The following is a 27362-nucleotide window of genomic DNA, read 5'->3' as shown; positions in this document are numbered from 1 at the left end:
AAAATAAAAAAAAACGGTGAGGGAAATCTCACAGTGAGAACAGATTTAGATTTTGAATGTTTACTGTCAACCAGACCCTTTTCAAAGGTTATCACTTTAAAATGGACTAAATATGTTTGACCAACTGATCTGTTGAAATACATTTGATCAATTCTGAGTATTTAAAATTCTGGGAACCACGATGATAAAGTACAATCTATGAATAAAATACCTTATCATTCTCTCTATCAAACCAAATGCTAGAGTGGAACATCAGTGGTTGGTGATAAGACTATTTTTTATCATTGTATACAGATATGGTTGTTATACTAAGTCCCGCCCATAATCCCAAATTATTTGAATCTATTTTATTTGAGGATTCAGTCCTTCCTTTGTGGTCTGGTAGTGTGGATCTAAACACAGAATGGAACACCTATACAGTACCAGTCAAAAGTTTGGACACACCTACTCATTCAAGGGTTTTTCTTTATTTTTACTCTTTTCTACATTGTAGAATAATAGTGAAGACATTAAAACTATGAAATAACACATATGGAATCATGTAATAACCTAAAATGTGTTAAACAAATCAAAACATATTTTATATTTGAGAGCGGACAAAGTAATTTGGTGTCACTCTAAAGAGGAAAGGTGGAATAAACGAGTCAGGAGTAGGTTTTCTTGATTGAACACAGTTCTCTATTGAGAGATTTCTGATAATACAAACACTCCAACACAATCAATGAGAATCTCCCAAGGAACAACATACATCTTCTTATTTAGATGACAGAGGAACACCAGACTTTTATCTTTAAAGTGTACATTTACCAGCTGTCAGGTTTACATCTGTCAGATTTACAGCTGTCAGGTTTACATCTGAATGTTGTATAAGATGGATGAATAAGTATAAGAATACTTTTGAAAAGATAACAATGTGATTTAGTCTTCTAAATGAGAATTTGTTGTTTTATGGTAACTTGTGCACAGTCAGTAACCACGCCCAGGTGGGGACAAACATGATAAGACTTACCCTTTTCTACCCAAGTATAAAAGCCCCCGTGACGCAATTCACACCAGACCACGCAAACCATGGTGTAAATTAAGGTTGCAAGTGGTTGAATTTCTAAGACAATACGGTGTGTAACGTTGGCTACAAGGCTAGAAATGGTTCAACTCTAAAACATTGCCACGAAGGAGCAAATCTTAGACGAGGACTTTTCAGTTTGCAGCTGGAAATGTACTTAGCCTAGGACGAAGAATACCAACAACCGCCGAAACATGTCTTCTATGCGACAACATGGGTATGCCTGACTTATCCACTAGGAACGCAACTAGAGACCTTTCTGTCGACTCTCTCCAGCAAACGGAGTCTAGATATAAGAAGTATAAAAAGTGAAATTGAAAGTAAAAACAAGAGGTACTCTAAGTCTGATTAATATTATCTAAGATCCCGAAAGCCTAACGGCATCACACAGGGCTAATCTCCGAGTAAAGGGCAGGATACATAACCAGGTCAGTCCGGCGGACCTGTGAGTCACCTGTTAGCCGGGTGACATAAGGACTTGAGTGAGACGACTTGTATCACTCTCGACGGGGGTACCTTAACGGTCCTATAGCAAAATCCCCTACCGCGACAGATCCAGTAACTGTGCTGGCAACTCCATTATAGACAGAATACCAGCTGACTGCTTCTTCCCTAAATAATTATTGCATAGTTTGGAGCTGTGCTTTGGGTCATTGTCCTTTTGTTGGAGGAAATTGGCTCCAATTAAGCACCGTCCACAGGGTATGGCATGGCGCTGCAAAATGTAGTGATAGCCTTCCTTCTTCAAGATCCCTTTTACCCTTTACAAATCTCCCACTTTACCACCACCAAAGCATCCCCAGACCATCACGTTGCCTCCACCATTGCATCAAGCACTCCTCCAGCATATTTCAATTTTTCTGTGTCTTAGGAATGTTCTTCTTTGTGATCCTGTCCCGCTCTGACCTTTAATATCTCTGTTTTCTTTATATTTTGGTTAGGTCAGGGTGTGATGGGGGTGGGTATGCTAGTTTTGTATTGTCTAGGTTTTTTTGTGAGTCTAGGGTTCTTGTAGGTCTAGGTGATTTGTATGTCTATGGTGGCCTGATATGGTTCCCAATCAGAGGCAGCTGTTTATCGTTGTCTCTGATTGGGGATCATATTTAGGTTGCCATTACCATTTTGTGTTTGTGGGTTCTTATTCTATGTTTAGTTGCCTGTCTGCACTATTCGTATTAGCTTCACGGTTCGTTTTGTTATTTTGTTCATTTGTTCAGTGTTCATTCATTAATAAAAGAAGAATGTACACATACCACGCTGCACCTTGGTCTCCTTCGTATGACGGCCGAACACCTCAAACTTAGATCTGTCTGTCCATAATACTTTTTTTCCAATCTTCCTCTGTCTATTGCCTGTGTTCTTTTGCCCATCTTAATATTTTCTTTTTATTGGCCATTCTGAGATATGGCTTTTTCTTTGCAACTCTGCCTAGAAGACCAGCATCCCGGAGTCGTCTCATCATTGTTGATGTTGAGACTGGTATTTTGCGAGTACTACTTAATGAAGCTGCCAGTTGAGGACTCTAATGTACCTGTCCTCTTGCGCAGTTGTGCACCTTGACCTCCCAATCCTCTTTCTATTCAGGTTAGAGCCCGTTTTCGCTGTTCTGTGAAGGGAGTAGTACACAGCGTTGTACGAGATCTTTAGTTTCTTGACAATTTGTTGCCTTCATTTCTCAGGAGAAGAATAGACTGACGAGTTTTAGAAGAAAGTTATTTATTTCTGGCTATTTTGAGCCTGCAATCGAATCCACAAAAGCTGATGCTCCAGATACTCAACTAGTCTAAAGAAGGCCATTTTTCAAAATTAGAACAGCAGTTTTCAGCTGTGCTAAGCATAATTTCAAAAGGGTTTTCTAGGGTTTAAAATTATCAACTTGGATTAGCTAACACAGGTATTTCTCTACTTGCAGTATGTGATGTCCAAGACACTTTGACAATCTCATGTTGTATTTGGGGTAACCTATATCATAGTTACTATATTTTCATGTTCTCTAGTTGATGTGCTAGCTGGAACGGAGTCTTCATCCATACGTCAAGAGAGTGGTCTCATGTCAGCCAGTGTTGAAGACATAGTGATTTTGCACTGCTTTCAAGAAAGTGACAAGGCAGTCTTGTTCTCTTGGTACAAGCAAACCTTGGGAGATAAACTTCAGTTCTTCTCAACTGTCATTAAGTTTGAAAGGAACGCAACATTCTACCATGAGTTTAAGGGTAAACCTCACTCCTCAGTGGAAAATGGCCAAAAAAAGATCACCTAAGGATCTCAGACATGCAGCTGATAGACTCTGGCACATACTATGTGGGAGCTCTTATAGCAACAATATGGAGTTTGGAGAAGGATCAAAGATAAAGATAAAGTTTGTTTTTTAAATCTGAATATAGAGATTTATGGTGTAAATATGAGGTATTTTCTTAACCAGATGAGATTTTAATTTAACAATTCATCAGTTAGAACACTTGCTTCCGTGATATTCTAGAAATTCTATGGGTTAATAGACCTTCTTGTCCATTTCAGAAACGTGACTGTGCTCCAGCAATCTGTGTCTGAGACGGTCCAGCCAGGAGACGCTGTGACTCTGAACTGTAAAATACACACTGAGACCTGTGCAGGAGAACACAGTGTCTATTGGTTCAGACATGGCTCAGGAGAAAATTATTACATTTAATGTTAAAAATACAGTTCTGTTTCTCACAGGCCCAAGATGCAGACAGTCTCCATTATGTAGCTCTGAATCTGAGCAACAAGAAGAACAGGTCTAGAAGACAGAGAAGCAACATGGAGGAAGAGACGGTGTACTCTGGGATCAGACAGTAGAACTGGATGAATGAAACAGTTGTCATTGTATGCAAGATACCTCTTTAATAACTAGCTCTATATGAATGCTTCAGTATAATGTGATGATAGCTATTTTAAGTGTAACACAAAGTACAAATAATTGAATGCATTGCTTTTGTGTCAAACTCATTTTACATTTGATTTGCATGTGTAAAGAAAACTAAAGCATTTCCAACTGTTAAACCAAATTAATGTCAACAAGTTGAACTCAATGCATTCTGTTCACACACCTCTGTGGTCATAGTGGAGGGTGTTACAGTGACTTTCCACTATTGGAAACTAACTTGCATAGACCTTTAAAACAGGAAGACTGACCTGCACCAACACTCTGCACTACTTTCCCTCTCAAGGCCACCATACTGTTCACACCCCTGAGTGCAACACTGGCCTCTAAACACCGTGCTTGCAGTGTAAAGGTCAATGTCTTCATTTATGTGGAGTCAGGAAGTCCCTTGCATCATGTTACAGAAAATACAATGCAGATGTGGTGTAGGAGGTTTACTTCTTTGTTTTCTCTTTAAGACATAGGCCTACTGATTGCATGCCAAACACCCACTCACATACACAGCAACCTATTTACATGTGTATTGTTCATAGCAGACCGCAGAATGCAAGGTTGTAGCTATCTACTCTTGGTAAGGCCCATCGGCCTTCTGCACAGGACCTTTTTTGTCTTTCTCTCTCTGTCTCTGTTTGTGTGGTCTCAGCAAGATGTCTCAGTGGTGTCAGTCAGTTGTATGACCATTTTTTTCTCTTCATGCTGTCCTTTTTAGCAAAAATATAACTATTTTAATGAGGCAGCAAGTTATCTATATATATATTCTACAGAAATCTGTGTAAAAACACAGAAATTAACTATGTGTTAGTTAATTGACCTAGAGATCTGAAGTCCGTAGTTAAACACAAACCATGGTCTAAAGTGTGATGTAAAGTATCATCATCATCTGGGCCAAGAAGAAAGAGCCTCCTTCTAATTATATGACGGGAGGAATTTTATCTGTCAATACATTACAGAATAAATAGTGTATGAGGTATTGTTGGTTAAGTAAACTATTGACATGTTTTCTGTTTCTCTGTGTTATGAAGTGACTGTGTGGAAGTCATAGAGGCCCTAGAGGATGACAGTGTCACCCTCCTGTCTCAGCCTCCAGTATTTATGCTGCAGTAGTTTATGTGTCGGGGGGCTAGGGTCAGTTTGTTATATCTGGAGTACTTCTCCTGTCCTATTCGGTGTCCTTTGTGAATTTAAGTGTGCTTTCTCTAATTCTCTCTTTCTCTCTTTCTTTCTCTCTCTCGGAGGACCTGAGCCCTAGGACCATGCCCCAGGACTACCTGACATGATGACTCCTTGCTGTCCCCAGTCCACCTGGCCGTGCTGCTGCTCCAGTTTCAACTGTTCTGCCTTATTATTATTCGACCATGCTGGTCATTTATGAACATTTGAACATCTTGGCCAAGTTCTGTTATAATCTCCACCCGGCACAGCCAGAAGAGGACTGGCCACCCCACATAGCCTGGTTCCTCTCTAGGTTTCTTCCTAGGTTTTGGCCTTTTAGGGAGTTTTTCCTAGCCACCGTGCTTCTACACCTGCATTGCTTGCTGTTTGGGGTTTTAGGCTGGGTTTCTGTACAGCACTTTGAGATATCAGCTGATGTACGAAGGGCTATATAATAAATTTGATTTGATTTGTCATAACATGTGGCCAACCAGGTCTCAACTACTGTACGACTCCCATGGACCACAATGGCAAGAAAAACATTAAGTAAAGGATCCACTGACTCTTGCTGTTGTGTCTCTTACTTTGGGTGGACAAGCCCTCTGTTGGCCAGCTGCAGTACATAGTATTGCAGACAGTATGAGCTGTAGTTAGGCCTAAAAAGAGAGTCTGAATTGAGTGAGTCTGTTTCATCCTCATAGCTCCACGGTCAGTGGTGTAAAGTACTTAAGTAAAAATACTTTAAAGTACTACTTAAGTAGATTTTTGGGGTATCTGTACCTTACTTTACTATTTAGATTGTTGTCAACTTTTACTTCACTACATTCCTAAAGAAAATAATGTACTTTTCACTTTTTTCCCTGACACCTAAAAGTACTTGTTACATTCTGAATGCTTAGCAGGACGAGGAAAGTGTCCAATTCATGCGCTTATCAGTAGAACAACCCTGGTCATCCCTATTGCCCATGATCTGGTGGACTTTATAAACATACATGCTTATGTCTGAGTTTTGGAGTGTGCCCATGAATTCCCGTAAATAAAAAAAAAAACAAGAAAATGGCACCATCTGGTTTGCTTAACTTGTTGAGTGTAGGGGGCATTATTTTGATGTTTGGATGAAAAACGTACCCAAATGAAACTGCCTATTTCTCAGGCCCAGAATCTAAAATATGCATATAATTAGGATTAGGATAGAAAACACTCTAAAGTTTCCAAAACTGTCAAGATATTGTCTGTGAGTATAACAGAACTGATATTGCAGGCGTAAACCTGAGGAAAATCCAACTAGGAAGTGCTGTTTTTCCTGAAAGCTCTCTGTTCCATTGCATGCCTTCCCAGAGTGGAGCAGACATTATCTCTCTCTCTCCCTATTGAAGAAGCTACAGTCCGGTTGAAATATTATCGATTATATATTGTAAAAACAACCTGAGGATTGATTATAAAAAACGTTTGACATTTTTCTACAAATTTTACGGATACAAGTTGGAATTTTCGTCTGCCCCATCATGACCTTACATAAATGCTTGGTATGCTTTCGTCGAAAAGCTTTTTTGAAATCTGACACACCGGTGGATTAACAACAAGCTACGCTGTGTTTTGCTATATTGCACTTGTGATTTCATGAAAATTAAATATTTGTAGTAATTTAACTTGAATTTGGCGCTCTGCAATCCCGCTAACGGGATGGGTGCGTCAAGAAGTTAATATGCAGAATTTGAAATTATTTGTACTTTTACTTTTCATACTTAAGTACATTTCAAACTAAATATTTGTAGACTTTTACTCAAGTAGTATTTTATTGGGTGACTTTCACTTCAATCATGAATTTTTTTAGTTAGTTAGTTAGTTAGTTAGTTGGTAGTTACAGTCTTGTCTCATCACTGCAACTCACGTACGGACTCAGGAGAGGTAAAGGTCGAGCGCCATGCATCCTCCGAAACACAACCCAACCAAGCGGCACTGCTTCTCAAAACAATGCCCATTTAAACCAGAAGCCAGCCTCACCAATGTGTCAGAGGAAACACCTACACCTGGCGACCGTGTCAGTGTGTACTGTGCCCGGCCCATGACGGGACAAGGACATCCCAAACACTTCCCTAACGACGCTGGTCCAAATGTGCACCTCCCCATGGGTTACCCAGTTGCAGCCGGCTGCGACAGAGCCTGGACTCAAACTCAGAATCTCTAGTGGCACAGGTAGCACTGCAATGCAGTGCCTTACACCCCTGCGCCACTCGGGAGTCCCTACTTGAGTCATTTTTATTAAGGTATCTTTACTTTTACTCAAGTATGACAATTGGGTACTTTTCCACCACTGTCCACAGTGACGATGATGCCTTGAACTACACTGCCCTGAAGTTAGCTGACAAGAAGAGTACCAAGCCCAGGAGACAGAGGAGAGAACAGAGAGAACAGAGAGAGGAAGAAATAATATACTCTGGTGTGTCATCAAGACAGGATGTGACATGTGAGGGTCATCCAATCAGCATCATTCTAAATTAAGCCCCACCCCTCCTCTGAATTCCCCTTTAATCTTGACAGTGTCCGTGTGAACTGGCGATTATATACATTTCTCATTTGCTGTAGGATGCTATTGAAAGGGCCTTGCTTCACCTAATATAAATGTAAAATAACTCAGATGCAGAGCATAATTGTCCAGCAACTGTGAAAGCTGATACTTGGATTGTGTCATGAGTCTCAAATCCTCAGCAATAGTGGCTGAGATTGACTGACTAGATACATCTGTTTTTGTAGAAGTGTACAAACAAATGTACGTATATAATGATTTCGCAAATGTCTGAACTCTTACTTTTTATGATAATGGTTTTAACATGGAAATCTGTAACCTGCCTTTATGTTGGTGTGATAGTTCAATAAGCATATTTGTATTTCCTAGTTTAATGACATCTTACTTCTTACCAATTATTTGCACCAGGTATCAAAATCACATCTTTATTTTGTCAAAAAGGTGCCAACCTCACTAGAGTTCACTTCCTCCTGAAAGCTTTGAATTACCTTCTACAGACATGAAGTGAGAAATACAATGTAAACCCCCTGTGTATGTCAAAGAGGACATATGTACCTGTAGTCTCAGCCACCGACCCAAATGATGAAAATACAAACCAGTAACTCTGACTGTACATCATTTGAAGGGCTGCTCTAACTATGGTATGCCACAGAACACATGTTAGATTGTAGTTTTTATCACATGTTTTATGCCTGTTCAGACAGCCAATAAAATCACTTGGTTCAGAGTTTCCGCCTACTTCATAATGATTATCCAATGAGTGTCATCATATAAAAGGTGCCCTGTTGTCAGACCCCTCACACTATACAGTTCAGAAAGGAAATTATGATTATATATTGGACAATATTTTTTGATTAACACCAATTTGGGTAAGTAAGAAATATAAACATGGCATGGACATGACATGGATGTCAGTCTTTTTTAATCAATTTTAATGACTATGTCTGAATAATGATAATATTGTATAATTCTGTACTTTAACTTTGTCTTTGATTTATTTAGTTTGTTTGCTTCACAGGTTGTGCACTTAACAAGGATGTAATCCAACCAGACCCTGTGATAGTTACACGCCTGGGACAAAATGTATCTCTCACTTGCTTTTGTCAATCTAATTTGATGGTCAGAGTCGCTTGGTTCAAGCAAACTGTTGGACAGAAGCCTCTTCTCATGGCATCATCATATTGTCGCACTCAAAATACCTTTTATTTCAACAATTTTACCAAGGACTTCAAGGAGACTAAACGCTTGAGTGTGGGGAGAGGTTTTGACAGCTCTAACCTGACCATCTCCAAGACAGAGTCAGGGGACACAGCTACATACTACTGTGGTGTTATGGAAGTCGGCAAAGTCATATTTGGAGAAGGAACTTCTTTAATTGTCAAAGGTAACTTAAGTCGCAACCTAATGTGTGTTCATATAATGCTAAATGAATTAATCTAGCAGGAAAATAAAATGTACACACAATGATCTTACTCACTCTCTTCAGGTTCAGAGTCCAACAGCATGTCTGTACTCTAGCAGCCTGTGTCTGAGTCAGTCCAGCCAGGAGACTCTGACTCTGAACTGTACAATACACTCCAAGACCTGTGCAGGAGAACATAGTGTCTATTGGTTCAGACATGGCTCAGGAGAATCCCATCCAGGAATCATTTACACCAATGGAGACAGGACTGATCAGTGTGAGAAGAGCCCTGAGGCTGGGTCTCCTACACAGAGCTGTGTCTACAACCTCCCCAAGAGGAACCTCAGCCTCTCTGATGCTGGGACTTACTATTGTGCTGTGGCCTCATGTGGGGAGATACTGTTTGGGAACGGGACCAAGCTGGACTGTTAGTGATATTTCTGACATTTCTTAAATGTTCTAACATTTTTTGCTATTCCTCTTAGGATAAGGAACATGATGACACACTCACGTCGGTCCATTACGCTGCTCTGAATGTCATCCACAAGAAGCCAAAGACCCAGAGACAGAGGAGCACCATGGAGAGAGACACGGAGTACTCTGGGGTGAGGTGCCAAAACATGGATTGAAACATAGATTTACCTCCTTTAAGACTTGCATTGCTTTTTCATACACACTGTGTTTTTATTATTATAATTGTGCTAGAATTGCTTGTATTCTGTCAAACTCCTTATAACTTTACTGTTGTGGTACTGTGGTACATTTTAGATCAAATAAAACATTACAGTGAATTAATGTTGATGTATTGTTTGATTTGCACTCATATTCTTCAAGTTAAACTGGGAAGTTTGCAGGTACACTGCATCCTGATTACATGATGTTTATAATAGCATGCGTAGAGTACATTCTACTGACTAACACTTTCAGTTGTCTTCTTTTTAAACTGTGTCCTGCATCACATCTCTGTGGTATTCTGACTCTATCCCCCAGCAATGACCATCAGTCCTCACCACACACTGTCTTCACACACCTCAGTGAATCAAAACCACAAACATCCATGTCACTAAGAGCACAACTCACTTTCTTCATAAGAAAAGCCTGAACTAAAAAGACTTCTTAGCTGAGTATGTTTTGAAGAGAGTTGAAATTGTTGAAAATTTAATCTGATTATGACAATGTCCACATTGTAACTGAGAAGTTTTCACAAACAATACAACAAGTGAATATGCATATGTGCAGGTTGAAGTACTGCACTTCATTTCTCTTTCAATAAGGTACATGGATGTCCCCATAACTGTCTGGACAGTAGAGTTGGCAGGAACTTTTAGAATTGTCAAAATGTTAAAAAAATTCACTCAGAATCATTGAAAGTGTACTTTCCTGTGATATATCATGTGTCGTCATAATATCTGTCAACAAAGGCCCATTAAAGACAATGTTCGGTTAACAATCTTTAACGAGGTCATTTATTACATGCATATTAGACATCTGTATCATGTTATAAATCCATTTCAGAATCATAGCGTCTCATGCATCCATCAGGCTAGGTAGTCATCATCACTGGATCATTACTACTAACATCAACTAAGTTACTATAAAGTGTAGCTTCGTTACCAGGAGGAGCCACACAATCATTCAAAATAAAATGGGTCGCAGGGTGATCTCTATATGATGAAGACAATGACTAATGTGTTTGCGTGTAGTTTTGTATTGAGTTCCAGGGAGTAGTTGAATAAGAATGGGAAACAACCTATTTATTCAAGTCATCTCTCTGTAATGTGTTGTTCTCTTTTGGTGCATGTCACTCACACCTACCCCCACACAGTGAACAGTTTCACAGGTACTCTGCACAAAGCAGAAGACGAGGATGTATCTACGCTTTAGTCAGGTGGGCCTGCTGGCTTTGTGCAGACAGGTCCCTCATACCTGCTCTCTGTATATCTATGTCTCTATGTGGTTTTCAGCAGGATGTCTATGTGGTATCACTGTTGAGATGAGTTAAGATTGGTCTGTCATGTAGCATGCTTCTGTCCATAACATGAGCTGTTCAGTATGTGTACATAATCCTTGCTACCGCAGACTTTTTGAAAGATATCATGTTAGCCAAGGAGAACAGCAAAAGTGTTGCTACTGCTCTCAATAACATTGCTGACCTGAATTTAGCAGGCGCTATCGACAAAGATCAGTGGGGAAAAGTTCTGGTGGACACGTTACATGTGGACCAGAGTGACTTGACACAATGCGGGTCAAGCAAGCTGTACAAACAAAATGGAGTTAAAGGGGTTCCAGTCTGCCTTGAAGGGTTCATCCAGTCTAGCTACAATTTCAGATATTATACATTTCTAATGTCTGGATCCATCGTCCGTCCTTTGCTAGACCACGTTTACAGCGGCCACTGCTAACTCAACGGCAAGGAGGTATCACTTCTGTAGTGAATAAGAGTTCAAAAAATATGAACATTTTACTTTACGTTATGTTACCAAAGCTGACGAGCACTGAAACATTTGAAAAGTCAGTTAACCACATATGTATTTGTAACAGCTTGAAGGATTGAAAAACTGAATCATTGAATGAATCTATTTCCTGATGAGGTAGATGGTCAGACAGCAGAGGAGAAATCCAGTTCTTATGAAGGAGAAGAGGACTAGTATCCTCATTTCCACTTCAGTCGCCACTTGAATATCACCCACTGAAACAATTCAAATCAAATGTATTTATATAGCCCTTTGTACATCAGCTGATATCTCAAAGTCCTGTACAGAAACCCAGCCTAAAACCCCAAACAGCAAGCAATGCAGGTGTAGAAGCACGGTGGCTAGGAAAAACTCCCTAGAAAGGCCAAAACCTAGGAAGAAACCTAGAGAGGAACCAGGCTATGTGGGGTGGCCAGTCCTCTTCTGGCTGTGCCGGGTGGAGATTATAACAGAACTTGGCCAAGATGTTCAAATGTTCATAAATGACCAGGATGGTCCAATAATAATAAGGCAGAACAGTTGAAACTGGAGCAGCAGCACGGCCAGGTGGACTGGGGACAGCAAGGAGTCATCATGTCAGGTAGTCCTGAGGCATGGTCCTAGGGCTCAGGTCCTCCGAGAGAGAGAAAGAAAGAGAGAAAGAGAGAATGAGAGAGAGCACACTTAAATTCACACAGGACACCGAATAGGACAGGAGAAGTACTCCAGATATAACAAACTGACCCTAGCCCCCCGACACAAACTACTGCAGCATAAATACTGGAGGCTGAGACAGGAGGGGTCAGTAGACACTGTGGCCCCATCCGAGGACACCCCCGGACAGGGCCAAACAGGAAGGATATCTTCAACCACCAACTTACCATCCTGAGACAAGACTGAGGGTTAGAGGCAGAGAATCCCAGTGGAAAGAGAGGAACCGGCCAGGCAGAGACAGCAAGGGCGGTTCGTTGCTCCAGAGCCTTTCCGTTCACCTTCCCACTCCTGGGCCAGACTACACTCAATCATATGACCCACTGAAGAGATGAGTCTTCATTAAAGACTTAAAGGTTGAGACCGAGTTTGCGTCTCTGACATGGGTAGGCAGACCGTTCCATAAAAATGGAGCTCTATGTGAGAAAGCCCTGCTCCAACTGTTTGCTTAGAAATTCTAGGGACAATTAGGAGGCCTGCGTCGTGACCGTAGCGTACGTGTAGGTCTGTATGGCAGGACCAAATCGGAGAGATAGGTAGGAGCAAGCCCATGTAATGCTTTGTAAGTTAGCAGTAAAACCTTGAAATCAGCCTTTGCTTTGACAGGAAGCCAGTGTAGTGAGGCTAGCACTGCAGTAATATGATCAAATTTTTGGGTTCTAGTCAGGATTCTAGCAGCCGTATTTAGCACTAACTGAAGTTTATTTAGTGCTTTATCCGGGTAACAATTACATGTTTTCTATTATACAGTAGGGGTTATTATAGTGTAATAGCATGTATTTTATTTTGCAATTATTTGATCAGGTAAGTCAGTAGGTAGGGTGGATGGTAGCCTAGTGGTTAAGAGCACTGGGCCAGTAAATGAAAGGTTACTGGTTTGAATCCCCAAACTGTCAATGTGCCCTTGAGCAAGACACTTAACCCTAAGTTCTCTGGACAGTTCTGGCAAATGACTAAAATGTTAATGAAGTCAGTGAGAACACATTTTCTTTTATAATAATCAACTGGGTACGTAAATGTAATGTTTATGTAATTTGAACAAAAGAGCATAAGAGGTTTATCTTGAATGTCCAGCTTGGTCCCGTTCCCAAACAGTATCTCCCCTCATGAGGCCACTGCACAGTAGTAAGTCCCAGCATCAGAGAGGCTGAGGTTCCTCTTGGGGAGGTTGTAGACCCAGCTCTGTGTAGGAGACCCAGCCTCAGGGCTCTTCTCACACTGATCACTACTGTCTCCATGGGTTGTAAATTATTCCTGGATGGGATTCTCCTGTGCCATGTCTGAACCAATAGACACTGTGTTCTCCTGCACAAGTCTCAGTGTGTATTGTACAGTTCAGAGTCCCACAGTCACCTGGTTGGACTGACTCAGACACAGACTGCTCTACAACTGTCTTGCTGTTGGAGCATGAATCTGAAAAGAGGGTTTAAAATGTTTGTTAAATCTGTCTTAACTATCTACAACTTTCCTGTTTCAAGTGTTCTTACTCAAATGAGAGAATCTTCACAATGTGATAATACCTGATATAAAAAAACTCCTAAAATGATGTTTGCTTAGGTTAACTCATCACTACTCTTTGTCTACCAATTCAGACTTTCTCTAAAAATATTTTACGGAATATTAAAATAATGTTCTCAGGACTGTACCTTTTACATAGACAATTGTCCAAATTGTGTCTGAATCCGAGCTGAGATACTGAGTCTGAGATACTGAGGTGATTAATTCCTTGGCCGCATTGCATTGACAATTGAGGGTTACCCTTGAACTCATGGTAAAATGTAGGACTCTTTTCATACTTATAGATGGTTGAGATAAGCTGAGGTTTTTCTCCAAAGGGTTGCTTGAACCAGGAGAAATGCATGGCCACGTCGCCTTCATAGAAGTGCTGCAAAGTCACTGTGTCTCCAACATTGGCTGATATGAGACCACTCTCCTGTTGTACAACAAAAGAAAAGACAACATCTTATACCAATCAGCGAGTAGCAGCAGTGTACAAAAGGAGGGGTAAATTGTCCGGTGGCGATTTTATGAATTGTTCAGCAGTCTTATAGCTTGGTGGTAGAAGCTGCTGAGGAGCCTTTTGGTCCTGGACTTGGCGCTCCGGTACCGCTTACCTTGCGGTAGCAGAGAACAGTCTATAACTTGGGTGACTGGAGTCTCTGACAATTTTATGGGCTTTTCTCTGACACCGCCTATTATATAGGTCCTGGATGATAGGAAGCTTGGCCCCAGTGATGTACTGGGTCGTTCGCACTACCCTTTGTAGTGCCTTACGGTCAGATGCCGAGCAGTTGCCATTACAGGCGGTGATGCAACCGGTCAGGATGCTCTCGATGGTGCAGCTGTAGAACCTTTTGAGAATCTAGGGACCCATGACAAATCTTTTCAGTCTCCTGAGGGGGAAAAGGTTTTATCATGCCTTCTTCACAATTGTCTTGGTATGTTTGGACCATGATAGTTTGGTGATGTGGACACCAAGGAACTTGAAACTCTTAACTACAGCCCCCTTCGATGTTAATGGGGGCCTTTTCCTGTAGTCCACGATCAGCTCCTTAGTCTTGCTCACATTGAGGGAGATGTTGTTGTCCTGGCACCACACTGCCAGTTCCCTGACCTCTCTACAGGCCATCTCATCATTGTCTGTGATCATCCCTACCACTGTTGTGTCGTCAGCAAACTTAATGAAGGTGTTGGAGTTGTGTTTGTCTACGCAGTCGTGGGTGAACAGGGAATACAGGAGGGGACAAAGTACACACCCCTGTGGGGGCCCCTGTTGTTGCCTACTCTTACCACCGGGGAGTGGTAAGTCCAGGATCCATTTGCAGAGGGAGGTGTTTAGTCCCAGAGTCCTTAGCTTAGTGATGAGCTTTGAGGGCACTATGGTGTTGAACGCTGAGCTGTAGTCAATGAACAGCATTCTCACACAGGTGTTCCTTTTGTCCAGGTGAGAAAGGGCAGTGTGGAGTGCGATTGAGATTGCGTTATCTGTGGTTCTGTTGGAGCGGTATGCGAATTGCAGGTGGTCTAGGGTGTCCAGGAGGATGCTGTTGATGTGAGCCATGACCAGCCTTTCAAAGCACTTCATGGCTACCAACGTGAGTGCCATGGGGCGGTAATCATTCAGGCAGGTTACCTTTGCTTCCTTGGGCACAGGGACTATGGTGGTCAGCTTGAAACATGTAGGTATTACAGACTCTGTCAGGGAGAGGTTGAAAATGTCAGTGAAGACACTTGACAGTTGGTCCACGCATGCTTTGAGTACACGTCCTGGTTATCCGTCTGGCCCAGCGGCTTTGTGAATGTTTACCTGTTTAAAGGTTTTGTTCACATCGGCAACCGAGAGCGGTATCACACAGTCATCCAGAACAGCTGGTGCTCTCGTGCATGCTTCAGTGTCGCTTGCCTCGAAGCGAGCATAAAAGGCATTTAACTTCAAGGTATAGGGGGCAGCATTTTCACTTTTTAAATAGTGTGCTCAATTCCAACTTCCTACTACTCATGCCAAGAAAATAAGATATGCATATTATTAATAGATTTGGATAGAAAACACTAAAGTTTCTAAAACTGTTTGGATCATGTCTGTGAGTATAACAGAACTTATGTAGCAGGCAAAACCCTGAGGACTAACCGTTCAGAATTTTTTTTCTTTGAGGTCTCTGTCTGTTCAGTGAGTTCTCATTGGCAAACAATATTTCTTAGGAACTTGTTTTCAGTTCCTACCCCTTCTACTGGATGTCAGTCTTTGGAATTTGGTTGAGGTTATTCATTTGTGCAATGACGACGTACGGCCATCTAGGAACTGCGTAACACTGTTGAGAGTTGCGCAAGACTTGAAAAGTAGCTTGGTTTGTTGTCTTCCTGTATTGAACACAGAGAGACCAGTCTTTAATTTGATCGATTATTAACGTTTTAAAATACCTAACGTTGTATTACAAAAGTAGTTTGAAATATTTTGGCAGAGTTTATAGGCAACTTTTGAAATATTTTGTAGTGATGTTGCGCATTTTGGAAGCTGTTTTTTTCTGGATCAAACGCACCAAATAAATGGACATTTTGGATATATATGGACGGAATTAATCGAACAAAAGGACCCATTGTGATGTTTACTGGACATATTGGAGTGCCAACAAAAGAAGCTCGTCAAAGGTAAGGCATGTATTTTATTTCTGCGTTTTGTGTAGCGCCTGCAGGGTTGAAATATGCTACCCTCTTTGTTTACTGTTGTGCTATCATCAGATAATAGCTTCTTGTGCTTTCGCCGGAAAGCCTTTTTAAAATCTGACATGTTGGCTGGATTCACAACGAGTGTAGCTTTAATTGAGTATCTTACATGTGTGATTTAATGAAAGTTAGATTTTTATTTCAATTTATTTGAATTTGCCACGCTGCATTTTCCCTGGTTTTTGGCCAAGTGGGACGCAAGCGTCCCCTATACCATAAGAAGTTAACTTGTCTGATAGGCCCGCGTCACTGGCCAGCTCGCATCTGGGTTTCCCTTTGAAGTCTGTAATAGTTTTCAAGCCCTGCCACTTGTGACGAGCGTCGGTGTGGTAGGATTCAATCTTAATCCTGTACTGATGCTTTGATTGTTTGATGATTCCTCTGAGGGCATTGCGGGATTTCTAATAAGCGTCCGGATTAGTCTCCTGCTCCTTGAAAGTGGCAGCTCTAGCCTTTAGCTCGATGCGGATGTTGCTTGTAATCCATGGCTCCTGGTTGGGATATGTACAGTCACTGTGGGGATGACGACATCGATGCACTTATTGATGAAGCTGATGACTGTGGTGGTGTATTCCTTAATGTCAATGGATGAATCCTGGAACATATTCCAGTCTGTGCTAGCAAAACAGTCCTGCAGTGTAGCATCCATGTCATTTGACCACTTCCTTATTGAGTGAGTCACTTGTACTTCCTGCTTTAGTTTTTGCTTGTATACAGGAATCAGGAGGATAGAATTATGGTCAGATTTGCCAAATGGAGGGCGGGGGACAGCTATGAATACATCTGTGTCCCCGGCCACTTGGTTGCGCCGCTTCTCGGTGAGGATTTTCTTCTTTGCTTATGGCCTTATAGTTGGTTGAGAGCGGCCTTAGTGCCAGCTTCACTTTGTTGTAGTAAATAGATGGCTATGAGTAATACAGATGAGAACTCTCATGGTAGATAGTGTGGTCTACAGCTTATCATAAGGTACTCCACCTCAGGTGAGCAAAACCTTGAGACTTCTTTAATATTGGACATCGCGCACCAGCTGTTATTGACCAAAAGACACACACCCTCACGCCTCGTCCTACCAGAGGGAGCGTCTCTGTTCTGCCGGTGCATGGTAAATCCTGCTAGCTCTATATTGTCCGTATCTTTGTTCTGCCACGTCTCTGTGAAACATAAGATGTTAGTTTTTACTGTCCCATTGGTATGATAATCTTAATCGTAGGTCATCAAATTTATTTTACAATGATTGCCTCTTTTCCGGCATCTTTTCTTTATGCAAAAGGCGTGGATCTGGGCCTGTTCCAGTGAAAGCAGGATATCCTTCTCATCGGACTCGTTAAAGGAAAAAGTTGATTCCAGTCTGCAGTGAGTAATCGGTTTTCTGATGTCCAGAAGTTATTTTTGGTTATAAGAGACGATAGCAGCAACAATATGTACACAATAAGTTAAAGTTAAACAAAACGTAAGTTAAACAAAACGTAAAAAAATTATAAAATCGCACAATTGGTTGGGAGAATGTAAAACGTCAGCCATGTTCTTCGGCTCCATATTTTAACTGCCATGGTTGCCCTTAGTTTGAAGATATACAGTGCCCTGCAAAAGTATTCACCCCCTTGGCGTTTTTCCTATTTTGTTGCATTACAACCTGATATTTAAATTGATTTTTATTTGGATTTCATGTAATAAATGTACACAAAATAGTCCAAATTGGTGAAGTGAAATGAAAAAAAATGACTTGTTTCCAAATATTCAATAAACAAAAAATGGAAAAAAAGTGGTGCGTCCCTAAATAAGATCTGGTGCAATTACCTTCAGAAGTCACGTAATTAGTAAAATAAAGTCCACCTGTGTGCAATCTAAGTGTCACATGATCTGTCACATGATCTCAGTATATATACACCTGTTCTGAAAGGCCCCAGAGTCTGCAACACCGCTAAGCAAGGGACACCACCACGCAAGCGACACTATGAAGACCAAGGAGCTCTCCAAACAGGTCAGGGACAGAGTTGTGGAGAAGTACAGATCAGGGTTGGGTTATAAAATAATTCAGAAACTTTGAACCCTTAGGCATACTGCTAAAGCAACACTTGAGTGGTTCAACCTCACTAGGGGGTGTGGGACGCTAGCGTTCATGAAATTCATGAAACACACAAGTGTTAAACATTGGTTTAAAGATTCTTGTTAATCCAACCATGGTATCAGATTTCAAAAATGGTTTTATGGCGAAAGCATACCATGCGATTATCTAAGAACAGCGCCCAGCAGACAAATCATTATAAACAGGAACAAGTCAAGTAGAGGAGTTACACAAGTCAGAAATAGTGATAATATTAATCACTTACCTTTGATGATCTTCATATGTTTGCACTCACAAGACTCCCATTTACTCAATAGATGTTTGTTTGTTCGATAAAATCCATGTTCATATCCAAAAACCTTTTGTTCAGCAATCCATTGGAACAAAGCGTGTTCACAACAGACAGACGAAAAATCAAAGAAGTACCATAAAAGTTTGTAGAAACATGTCAAACAATGTTTAAAATCAATCCTCAGGTTGTTTTTGTCATAAATAATCAATCATATTTCAACCGGACAAAAGCTTCGTCAATAGAAAAGGAGAAACAAGAAAGGCGCGCTCCCAATCGTGCGCTGGACTCATGTCTGGAAATTTCCACTGTCCTCTCATTGAAAGTGCTGTATCTCCCTCATTTTTCAGAGTAAAACAATGCCTAAAGACTGGCCAAATGTAGAGGAAGCCATAGAGATCATGAACTGGGTCCTAAGTCTTTGTATGGTGGATAGGCTTCCAATGGAAAAGCAGCCTTTCAAAATAATAGTACTTCCTGGATGGATTTTCCTCAGATTTTCGCCTGCCATATCAGTTATTTTCTACTCACAGACATTATTGTAACAGTTTTGGAAACTTTAGAGTGTTTTCTATCCACATCTACCAACTATATGCATATCCTAGCTTCTGGGCCTGAGTAGCAGGCAGTTTACTTTGGGCACGCTTTTCTTCCAAAATTCCAAATGCTGTCCCCTACCCTAGTGAGGTTAAGGGGAACATTTAAATGTCTTGGAATGGCCTAGTCAAAGCCCAGACCTCAATCCAATTGAGAATCTGTGGTATTACTTAAAGACTGCTGTGCAAAAGTGGAACCCATCCAACTTGAAGCTGGAGCAGTTTTGCCTTGAAGAATGGGCAAAAGTCCAAATTGCAAGATGTGCCAAGCTTACAGAGACATACCCCAAGAGACTTACAGCTGTAATTGCTTCAAAAGGTGGCTCTACAAAGCACTTTGGGGGGGGGGTGAATAGTTATGCACGCTCAAGTTTTCCGTTATTTTGTCTTATTACTTGTTTGTTTCACAATTCAAAATATTTTCCATCTTAAATTTGTTAGGCATGTTGTGTAAATCAAATGATACAACCCACCCAAAAGCCATTTTAATTCCAGGATGTAAGGCAACAACATAGGAAAAATATTTAATAAAATAACGTCTTAAAACAATGATGGACTGTCGTTTCTCTTTGCTTATTTGAGCTTTACATGCCATAATATGGACTTGGTCTTTTACCAAATAGGGCTATCTTCTATATACCACCCCTACCTTGTCACAAAATAAATAATTGGCTCGAAACGCATTAAGAAGGAAAGAAATTCCACCAGTTCACTTTTAACAAGGCACACCTGTTAATTGAAATGCATTCCAGGTGACTACCTCATGAAGCTGGTTGAGAGAATGCCAAGAGTGTGCAAAGCTGTCATCAAGGCAAAGGGTGGCTATTTGAAGAATCTCAAATATACAGTGCCTTGCGAAAATATTCGGCCCACTTGAACTTTGCGACCTTTTGCCACATTTCAGGCTTCAAACATAAAGATATAAAACTGTATTTTTTTGTGAAGAATCAACAACAAGTGGGACACAATCATGAAGTGGAACGACATTTATTGGATATTTAAAACTTTTTTAACAAATCAAAAACTGAAAAATTGGGCGTGCAAAATTATTCAGCCCCTTTACTTTCAGTGCAGCAAACTCTCTCCAGAAGTTCAGTGAGGATCTCTGAATGATCCAATGTTGACCTAAATGACTAATGATGATAAATACAATCCACCTTTGTGTAATCAAGTCTCCGTATAAATGCACCTGCACTGTGATAGTCTCAGAGGTCCGTTAAAAGCGCAGAGAGCATCATGAAGAACTAGGAACACACCAGGCAGGTCCGAGATACTGTTGTGAAGAAGTTTAAAGCCGAATTTGGATACAAAAAGATTTCCCAAGCTTTAAACATCCCAAGGAGCACTGTGCAAGCGATAATATTGAAATGGAAGGAGTATCAGACCACTGCAAATCTACCAAGACCTGGCCGTCCCTCTAAACTTTCAGCTCAAACAAGGAGAAGACTGATCAGAGATGCAGCCAAGAGGCCCATGATCACTCTGGATGAACTGCAGAGATCTACAGCTGAGGTGGGAGACTCTGTCCATAGGACAACAATCAGTCGTATATTGCACAAATCTGGCCTTTATGGAAGAGTGGCAAGAAGAAAGCCATTTCTTAAAGATATCCATAAAAAGTGTCGTTTAAAGTTTGCCACAAGCCACCTGGGAGACACACCAAACATGTGGAAGAAGGTGCTCTGGTCAGATGAAACCAAAATTGAACTTTTTGGCAACAATGCAAAACGTTATGTTTGGCGTAAAAGCAACACAGCTGAACACACCATCCCCACTGTCAAACATGGTGGTGGCAGCATCATGGTTTGGGCCTGCTTTTCTTCAGCAGGGACAGGGAAGATGGTTAAAATTGATGGGAAGATGGATGGAGCCAAATACAGGACCATTCTGGAAGAAAACCTGATGGAGTCTGCAAAAGACCTGAGACTGGGACGGAGATTTGTCAAGACAATGATCCAAAACATAAAGCAAAATCTACAATGGAATGGTTCAAAAATAAACATATCCAGGTGTTAGAATGGCCAAGTCAAAGTCCAGACCTGAATCCAATCGAGAATCTGTGGAAAGAACTGAAAACTGCTGTTCACAAATGCTCTCCATCCAACCTCACTGAGCTCGAGCTGTTTTGCAAGGAGGAATGGGAAAAAAATGTCAGTCTCTCGATGTGCAAAACTGATAGAGACATACCCCAAGCGACTTACAGCTGTAATCGCAGCAAAAGGTGGCGCTACAAAGTATTAACTTAAGGGGGCTGAATAATTTTGCACGCCCAATTTTTCAGTTTTTGATTTGTAAAAAAAGTTTGAAATATCCAATAAATGTCGTTCCACTTCATGATTGTGTCCCACTTGTTGTTGATTCTTCACAAAAAAATAAAGTTTTATATCTTTATGTTTGAAGCCTGAAATGTGGCAAAAGGTTGCAAAGTTCAAGGGGGCCGAATACTTTCGCAAGGCACTGTATCTATTTCCTGGTGGTGTAGATGAAGATGGTAGGACAGCAGAGGAGAACTCCAGTTCCTATGATGGAGAGAAGGACCGGGATTCTCATCTGTGGATCAACATCACCATCTGAAAGATATTAAATATACTGTATTACTCCACTATAATGCGCTGGGCAGAAGCCGAAAACATGGTATCAATCATTAACTGTAATGTTAATGTCTTTCTAAATAATAGCATATGGGTTAAGAAATGTTAGCTACCTTCAACATCCAACTTGGTCCTGTTCCCAAACAACACAATAGTAAGTCCCGGCATCAGAGAGGCTGAGGTTCCTCTTGCGGAGGTTGTAGACACAGCTCTGTGTAGGAGACCCAGCCTCAGGGCTCTTCTCACACTGATCACTCCTGTCTCCATGGGTGTAAATGATTCCTGGATGGGATTCTCCTGAGCCATGTCTGAACCAATAGACAGTGTGTTCTCCTGCACAGGTCTCAATGTGTATTGCACAGTTCAAAGTCAGAGTCTTCTGGCTAGACTGACTCAGACACAGACTGCTGTTCAACATGCTGGGTCCTGGAATCTGCAGCTTTTCCAGGAATATAAAATCACATTACCATCAATGATTTGCACAATTTCCAAATACAACATATGTTTGCTAAAATAGAAGATAAAACACCTGAATGTATCAGATGTACCCTGATGTTTCAGAAAAACAGAACTCCCGAAGATCATGCTTTCATAATCAATTGCAGCACAGTAATACATCCCCATGTTGGATGCCGTGGAATCTGAGATGGTCAGCACAAATCTGGTGCCACTCTTCCTTGTAGCAAAGCAAAGCTTTTTGTCAAACTCTACAAAGAAAATTGCAGTGAGAATACAGAGACAACATCTGGGGCTTGTACTGTCATCGTCATCCACAGTGATGAAGCATTCCAAATCAACTGCGTCTCCAAGAGTGAAGGTGCTCCAAACATCAGACTGAGTGACAACAACAGCAAGAGACAAAGCTGAAATATATATATTTAGATTATTAAAGACTCCACATATCATAGTTCATGCATGTACTGTAAGAACTCAAAATATCTGTTTTCTTAAATACGTAAGCAAGCATTTAATCGTAAGTTTGCACTCTTATTACCCCTAGCTTTATCTCAGAATAACAGCCCCTTTCTTGCAGTTTGTTCTTCATGGTCTAACTGACATTAGAAAGATGACAAGAGCCTCAACCACAGTGTGAGGTGACAGGAACTACAAGTCTGGAGCCAGAGATGACCTGATATTATTGGTTAGTATCTCTGACACCCAGACAGAACTGCAGGCTTTGATGATGAGCTATAAGACCTGTCTCTGAAAGACCTGTGTAGCTTTGTAGCTGTAGCTACAGCCGGGCTAGGGTTATCTTTAGGACTATGGGGTTAGCTTTAGGGTTAGGACTAGGGCTATGGGGTTAGCTTTAGGGTTAGGACTAGGGCTATGGGGTTAGGACTAGGGCTATAGGGTTAGCTTTAGGGTTAGGACTAGGGCTAGCTTTAGGGTTAGGACTAGGACTATAGGGTTAGGGTTAGGACTAGAGCTATAGGGTTAGCTTTAGGGTTAGGACTAGGGCTATAGGGTTCGCTTTAGGGTTAGGGTTAGGACTATAGGGTTAGCTTTAGGGTTAGGACTAGGGCTATAGGGTTAGCTTTAGGGTTAGGACTAAGGCTATAGGGTTAGGACTAGGGCTATAGGGTTAGCTTTAGGGTTAGGACTAGGGCTAGCTTTAGGGTTAGGACTAGGGCTATAGGGTTAGCTTTAGGGTTAGGACTAGGGCTATAGGGTTATAACTAGGGCTTTAGGGTTATGACTAGGGCTTTGGGGTTAGGGTTATGGCCAGGTTAAGGTTAGTGGATAGTTAGATGAACATCCATAGACTATATGTAGGGACTATCCCAAATAAGATACAAACAGCAAAACATTTTTTTATTCAAATCACATTTTATTTGTCACATGCTCCATAAACAACAGGTGTGGACTAAAAGTGAAATACTTACTCACGGGCCCTGCCAATGCAGAGAGAAATCAAATAAATAATAGAAAAGTAAAACATGTAATAATAAAAGTAATAATAGACACAATGAGTAATGATAACTTGTCTGTATACATGTGGTACCAGTACAGAGTCGATGGGCAGGGGCACAAGGTAATTGAGGTAGATACAGTTGAAGTCGGAAGTGTTCATACACTTAGGTTGGAGTCATTAAAACTCGTTTTTCAACCACTCCACAAATTTCTTGTTAACAAACTATAGTTTTGGCAAGTCGGTTAGGACATCTACTTTGTGCATGACACAAGTCATTTTTCCAACAATTGTTTACAGACAGATTATTTCACTGTATCACAATTCCAGTGGGTCAGAAGTTTACATACTCTAAGTTGACTGTGCCTTTAAACAGCTTGGAAATATCCAGAAAATGATGTCATGACTTTAGAAGCTTCTGATAGGCTAATTGACATCATTTGAGTCAATTGGAGGTGAACCTGTGGATGTATTTCAAGGCGTACCTTCAAACTGAATGCCCCTTTGCTTGACATCATTGGAAAATCAAAAGAAATCAGCCAAGACCTCAGAAAATAAATTGTAGACCTCCACAAGTCTGGTTCATCCTTGGAGCAATTTCCAAACGCCTGAAGGTACCACGTTCATCTGTACAAACAATAGTACGCAAGTATAAACACGCAGCCATCATAACGCTCAGGAGGAGACGCGTTCTGTCTCCTAGAGAGGAATGTACTTTTGGTGCGAAAAGTGCAAATCACACCCAGAACAACAGCAAAGGACCTTGTGAAGATGGAGGAAACAGGTACAAAAGTATCTATATCCACAGTTAAACGAGTCCTATATCGACATAACCTGAAAGGCCGCTCAGCAAGGAAGAAGCCACTGTTCAAAACCGCCATAAAAAAAGCCAGACTACGGTTTGCAACTGCACATGGGGACAAAGATTGTAATGTTTGGTTTAATGTCCTCTAGTCTGAAAAAACAAATATAGAACTGTTTGGCCATAATTACCATTATGTTTGGAGGAAAAAGGGGGAAGCACGGGGGTGGCAGCATCATGTTGTGGGGGTGCTTTGCTGCAGGAGGGACTGGTGCACTTCATAAAATAGAGGAGGTCATGAGGAAGGGAAATTATGTGGATATATTGAAGCAACATCTCAAGACATCAGTCAGGAAGTTAAAGCTTGGTCGCAAATGGGTCTTCCAAATGGACAATGACCCCAAGCATACTTCCAAAGTTGTGGCAAATTGGCTTAAGGACAACAGAGTCAAGGTATTGGAGTGGCCATCACAAAGCCCTGAGCTCAATCCAATAGAACATTTTTGGGCAGAACTGAAAAAGCATGTGAGCAAGGAGGCCTACAAACCTGACTCAGTTACACCAGCTCTGTCATGAGGAATGGGCCAAAATTCACCCAACTTGTTGTGGGAAGCTCTGGAAGGCTACCCAAAACGTTTGACCCAAGTTAAACAATTTAAAGGCAATGCTACCAAATACACTCAATTAGTATGTAAACTTCTGACCCACTGGGAATGCGATGAAAGAAATTAAAGCTCAAATAAATCATTCTCTTTACTATTATTCTGACATTTCACATTCTTAAAATAAGTGGTGATCCTAACTAACCTAAGACTGGGAATTTGTATTAGGAGTAAATGTCAGGAATTGTGAAAAACTGAGTTTAAAGGTGTTTGTAAACTTCCGACTTCAACTGTATGTTAACATATAACTAGGAATAAAACACCAGATAAGAAAACAGTGACAGCAGCGTATGTGATGAGTCGAAAAAGTTCTAGTCTGAGTAGCTATTTCATTAATTAGGTACTGTATTTAACTAACTATTTAGGATTGGTCCGATTGGTTCCAGACTTGGTGCATCGGGACCGTTTGCCGTGGGAACAGTCTATGACTTGGGTGGCTGGAGTCTTTGACCATTTTTAGGTCCTTCCTCTTTCACAGCCTGGTATAGACTTCCTGGATGGCAGGGAGCTCGGCCCCAGTGATGTACTGGGCCATACACACTACCCTCTGTAGTGCCTTGCAGTCTGGTCCTTAGTGATACGCTTGGAGGGCACTATTGTGTTGAACGCTGAGCTGTATTCAATAAACAGCAGTCTCATTTTCGTAGGTGTTCCTTTTATCCAGGTGGGAAAGTGCAATAGAGATTGCGTCATCTGTGGATCTGTTGGGGCAGTATGCAAATTGGTGTGGGTCCAAGATGATGGTGTTGATGTGAGCCATGACCAGTTTTTCAAAGCATTTCATAGCTACAGATGTGAGTGCTACGGGATGATAGTCATTTAGACAGGTTACCTTTGCGTTCTTGGACACAGGGACTATGGTTGTCTGCTTGAAACATGTACAGTACATTGTGCATGTTCATTCATACTATAATTATTCATGTCCTCACCTGGGATTTGAACTCACAACCTCTTACAGGGATTATCCTGCTACACCACCATGTGTGTGCCAATGATCAGTTAATCTGACTATTCTCCATCATTGATTAGATTTTCTTATTTCAGCAATTTTCTATTTTTTCTGTATAGTTGTCTAATGTTGGTGTGGCATATGACGTTGTTTTAATGTTACACATTAATCACTATGATAAGTAACATAGTTTTTCTTGAGTGTTCTTTTAACAGAGCTGATGTATTTCACAAACACATACTGCTATTTTTACATTCCACATAAACACCTGTAGGAGTATCACTTCTGCTTTCTGTAGACATTGTAGTCCAATACCAACTACAACGCCCCCTACCACTGAAATCCCCCTAGACTCAGTCTGATCTCAGAGTGAATTAAGAGATATATTCTCTGATTCACGGCCAGACGGAGCAGAACAGATCTACACACATAATAGTGAGAACCTATATACCAGCTCTACTGGTCTATGGGATTGAGTAAGTAAGCTGCACATGTTAAAGATTTAATGCATCCGTCATAGAACCCACATTTCCAAAGAATGTATCTTACCAGATGTTTAGCACAGCATGCACTTGTGCTCATTTGAAAAAAAATGGACATGTAATATAAAGTATTGCAATCACTAACTTAGTTCTTATGTGTTTCAGGTTTGGTAACTCAGTTTCCGACTATAGTGGTCCGTACTGGGGTTACCATCACCTTGCAGTGTTCTAATGTTACAACAGATCAGAGCCTGTGTGTATCTGGACTATGTACGGCTCACATCCAGCGACAGTTTGGCACAACAAGGGTTTTAAAAAGAGTAATTTGGAAATGTATAGCAACAACACCACCATCTTCCTCAAAATCACAAATGTGGATTCATCGGACTCTGACCTGTGTTTCTGTGGAATGTTTCCACAAAGCTACATGGTCTTTGTCAATGCAACGTTTCTAAAAGGTTCAAGGTAAGTTTTCAACAATTTATCTGGATTTTGATATACACCGAGTCTACAAAACATGAACAATACCTTCCTAATACTGAGTTGCACCACCCCCTTTTGCCTTATGAATAGCCTCAACTCT

General features: G+C 41.0%; 2 pseudogenes; one reads left to right on the top strand and one right to left on the bottom strand.

Annotated features, from left to right (window-relative positions):
- The first annotated feature begins 1276 nt into the window (after positions 1 to 1276).
- LOC110532949 lies at positions 1277 to 9764 on the top strand (annotated as a pseudogene).
- Positions 9765 to 13002: 3238 nt separating this feature from the next.
- LOC118966168 lies at positions 13003 to 25987 on the bottom strand (annotated as a pseudogene).
- Between the last annotated feature and the right edge of the window lie 1375 nt (positions 25988 to 27362).

Source organism: Oncorhynchus mykiss, chromosome 9 (genome assembly GCF_013265735.2).
Source record: "Oncorhynchus mykiss isolate Arlee chromosome 9, USDA_OmykA_1.1, whole genome shotgun sequence".
NCBI lineage: Eukaryota > Metazoa > Chordata > Actinopteri > Salmoniformes > Salmonidae > Oncorhynchus > Oncorhynchus mykiss.
The sequence above is the reverse complement of the archived record's forward strand: the minus strand, read 5'-3'. Positions and strand labels throughout refer to the sequence as shown.